Source organism: Petaurus breviceps, unplaced genomic scaffold, assembly GCF_028583685.1.
Source record: "Petaurus breviceps papuanus isolate PSGF00001 unplaced genomic scaffold, PetGlider_PUasm1.0 76, whole genome shotgun sequence".
Lineage (NCBI taxonomy): Eukaryota > Metazoa > Chordata > Mammalia > Diprotodontia > Petauridae > Petaurus > Petaurus breviceps.
Window position 1 is genome coordinate 53,290,441 of NW_027186473.1, and position 4,455 is coordinate 53,294,895.

Genomic DNA, 4,455 nt, shown 5'->3' on the forward strand with positions numbered 1-4,455 from the left:
AAGAGAGTGGGAAATATATGCTTCAAATACCTCTCTTTTGTTGAAGGCTCATATATATCTTTGACAATATTAAAGTTCAGATTTGCAGCTTATATTAACTGTGGTTAGCATCTTGAACAGGTTTAATTTTTGGAATACCTTTTTTTCAACCCCTTCTCTCATTTCTTATGGCCCTAGAGTAATCATGGGCTATATATATTCTTTCAGAACTCAAGGCTTCTATTCTGATTAGTTGCAAAATTTGTTATTTAGCATGAAACTCTGAAATTTAAAAGGTATGTGGGTTGGAATATTAAGAACAGGATTTTCACTCTGGTAATTATATATGAACTCAATTACCAGTAGTTGGTAAACTGAATTAAAGTATTCTAGATAATTTTCTTGAATTATTTCACTCAATATGATACTCCACTTTTAAAAATTTATCACATTTTTTCTGGTAAGATTTTGACCATACAATTATTTCTATATGACTTGTCTTCGACATCAGTTGCTTTAGAATTCATAAGTTCTCTCAAAGTTGTTGAGTAAAATCAGTGTAAAGCCAAGCACGAGCAGCTTTCCAGAGGACTGCTGTTGTGAACAGCTTTTCAAGGTACAAAGCATTACAAAGTATAGTGAACTCTCTATTCATTCAGTAACAAATCAGAGCAAAACATTCACAGAAAATCAAACTACAACATTCACCATGTCACAAATCAACAACTTAACACTAAAATGGCCAGGTAGTTTTCACCAAAGTAGTCATATAGTTTTCGCCAAAGTACATTCATTTAGTAAGTCCTTCATTCAATTAACTAAATTTAATTCAATCATCAAAGTACAAAGGTCAAAGTCCCCCACCCACAGGGTGCAATCAAGTTACAATGTCATTAGTCCCTACTCAGTACCCTCTTAAGGGATAGTGAAAAGTACAAAGGCCATCCACCCTTAGGTCACAAGTAAGTTACAATTTCATCAGACAGCATTAAATACCCAAGGAGAGCTCTTTTCATCTTGATTTCTACTCTCTTTTCCATGGTCCCAGCTACTGCCCAAATCTAACCAAATGCCACCTGAGTTCAAAGGCAGACAGCTCCCAGTTAATTGTCCAGCTCTCTGTGCAGTTCCTGTTCCATACTGAAGCTCACAGTGTCTAGTCCACCTCAAGTCCCTTATTCAAGTACCAGGAAACCAAGTCCCAGAACCAGAAAGTCAAGGTCATTACAGTAACCATGAAGTTGGTACACATGGCTAATGTAGTGAACACCAACATTCCCAAGCCCTCACAACAGAACAAGTTCCCTCAATCAGGGATCCTCCTCTCTCACTCACAGTAGCTCCTCAGCAGAAGTTCCAGCTGGCTCTCAGAAGAAGCTCTGCTACCACAAGTTCTGGCCCCAAAATCAAAATCATTTTCTCCAGCCTGGGCCTCTCCTCCTCAGCCTCCACTCAGTTTACTCCACGAAGTTCTCTCAGTTCTCAGTTTTCATTTTTCTTCTCGGTTCTTCTCAATTCTCCATTCAGTCCCCAGTCCAGCAGTAGCAGCCTAACCTCCAGATGCTCGCTGAGAGAAATTCTGGCCTATCTGCTTGGGCTTTTCCTTATATAAGGTATGTATATATTTCCTTATATAAGGTGTCTTTGTGTGTGTGTGTGTGTGTGTGTGTGTTTGTGTGTGTGTGTGTGTGTGTGGTATATAAGGCTCCTCCCTGTTTCACCCCTTCCTGTTACAACAGGAAGTTCCTCCCACTGTGGGATTCACAAGTTCTAGGTCATAATACTTGATACAATCACACTTGAAACAAGATGTTAAGTGCTTGCCAATATAAGGGTATCTTCAAATTACATTACTATTACAATCAGATTTTCTTCCGAGCCTTATTTTTGCACTACATCTCTCTTTTTTAGAGCCTTTGCTATTATGCTGAGATGCTCTCTTACATATTCTAAGTCGCTTACCTGTTATTTTTCTTACTTATTTGTCCTTTGAGAGCCCTGATTTATGGCCTTAATTCCATCCTAATAGCTTTATTTAAAAGTTTTATTTTCTTTAAATTATTCTAGAATTTTTTGCTTTTGTTTCATAGTATTTGGATATTCTGCATATTTTTTGTGTTGGAAATTTGCAGTTAAATTTCTTTCATGACATTGTAATAATAATATGATTTAATAATTAACATCTTAAGGTTTGAAAAATACTATGTGTGTTTGTGTGTGTGTAATTTCATTTGATCCTCATAACAATTCTGTGAATTGGGTGCTATTATTATCCCCATTTTATAAATGAAGAAACTGAGAGTGAGAGAAGTCAAATGACTTGTCTCATATCACATGCTAGTGTGTGTGTGAGAAAGGCTTCAAACTCATGTCTTCCTGACTCCACTGCTCTATCCACTGCACCACTACTTCCCATTCCTGCTTAATCATTAATCACTTTTTAAAGGGCAAATCTTTACTTATTTTTCCTTTTGTCTTTATGAGTTTTACCTATTGGTTTCTCTTCTTGAGGGTTAGTTTTATACAGTCTTCTTCTCTTGGAATTTTGATCTTTTTTTTTAACTTGTATCCCTAATAGACAGTTTATGACCTCTCACCTCACTCTTTGGCTCTTCCCCCTTCTGCTGCTGTCACTAGTTACCTTTTCTCCATTATGGATCCCTGTTCTGCACAGCCACATTTTCTATTACCTCCTATCCTACTCAGTTTCACTTTTTTTCTTTCTCTTAATCATGTTGATTAAGTGTTTTTATGCATCTCTTGTATAGTATGTGGAGATAAGTCTGAATCATGGTCATAGGGGAATCAAGAAAAGATCTTCACAGTCTCAATTGAAATACATGCCTATGATGTTCTTTGAACTAGGTATGTCCAATATATGAGGTAGGTAGGTAAGTAGGCTAGGCTAAGCTAGGTGGTGAGAGAGAGTGAGGGTCTTAAGTATTTCAGTATTCCAGCTTTATTACATAAAGCTCTTACATTGCATGGTATTTCTATCTTCTTATTTTAGATCCACTTTTAATTCATATATATGTATATGTGTATATATATGTATATGTATATATACACACATATATGCATATACACATTATATATAGCGTATATATATATGTACACACACACATATATATGAATGATGTAGATATCCTTCCTATGTTGTTAGGTTAGTATAATTTCTATGCCATCTTGGCAATCACATAACTATTTAAGAAACATGAATCGGGGCAGCTAGGTGGCGCAGTGAATATAGCACCGGCCCTGGAGTCCGGAGGACCTGAGTTCAAAATCAGCCTCAGACACTTGACACAATTACTAGCCATGTGACTTTGGGCAAGTCACTTAACCCCAATTGCCCTCCAAAAAGGAAAGGAAGGAAGGAAGGAAGGAAGGAAGGAAGGAAGGAAGGAAGGAAGGAAGGAAGGAAGGAAGGAAGGAAGGAAGGAAGGAAGGAAGGAAAAGGAAAAGGAAAAAAGGAAGGAAAAGGAAGGGGAAGGAAGGAAGGAAAGAAAGAAAGGAAGAAAGAAAGAAAGAAAGAAAGAAAGAAAGAAAGAAAGAAAGAAAGAAAGAAAGAAAGAAAGAAAGAAAGAAAGAAAGAAAGAAAGAAAGAAAGAAAGAAGGAAGGAAGGAAGGAAGGAAGGAAGGAAGGAAGGAAGGAAGGAAGGAAGGAAGAAAGGAAGGAAGAAAGGAAGAAAGAAAGAAGGAAAGAAAGAAAGAATCAAATAACTCTGAGATTTTACTTCCCATTCACCAATTTGGCAAAGATGATAAAAGATGAGAGGAAACAATATTGGAGAAACAGCAGAAATACATATGCTTATAAACTTGGTAGAACTGTGAATTGGTGCAGCCATTCTGGAAAGCAATTTGGAATTACGTTCAAAATGTGACTCAAATGCCCTTTCCACTTGGTCCAGAGATTCTACTACTCGTCCTTTACCCCCAAGGATGAAATGAATTGATGGGATTGGTTAGCCATCATTCTTTTCTGGGAAGCAAGATGGATGGCAGAAGCAAAGGAGGAATGGGTGAAATAGGAGCTCATTGTGCAGTCGCAAATAGAGAGAGTGGCTGATTGACCATAGAGCAATAGAGGAGGGAATGAATAAACAGGCAGATTGGAGTAAATGCTTTAGCAGCACAACTAAGGCATTTTTCTACTAGTTACTAGGACCATTGACTTATAAAAACCAGCAACAAAAATGGTATCATCCTACTTCAGTGAAGGTAATGCGTGAAAAATCATGTAATTAGCAGCTCAAAATAGACATACAACCTGAATATTTAAGGTCCTATTATTTAAAAAAAAATAGAAGAGAACCAGATCTCTCTTCTTCTATTTCTTTGTCTTTGTTGCTGTCTTTGTCTCCTTCCTTCCTTCCTTCCTTCCTTCCTTCCTTCCTTCCTTCCTTCCTTCCTTCCTTCCTTCCTTCCTTCCTTCCTTCCTTCCTTCCTTCCTTCCTTCTTTCCTTCCTCTGA

General features: G+C 37.3%; 1 long non-coding RNA gene across 1 annotated transcript in view; it reads left to right on the forward strand.

Moving 5' to 3' along the window:
* The first annotated feature begins 684 nt into the window (after positions 1 to 684).
* The window catches only part of LOC138174831 (uncharacterized), a 45,036-nt gene continuing 41,265 nt past the window's right edge, over positions 685 to 4,455 (forward strand). The window contains exon 1 of the long non-coding RNA XR_011171826.1: positions 685 to 1,592. This is a non-coding gene — a long non-coding RNA (uncharacterized lncRNA). The remainder of the gene's footprint in view (positions 1,593 to 4,455) is intronic.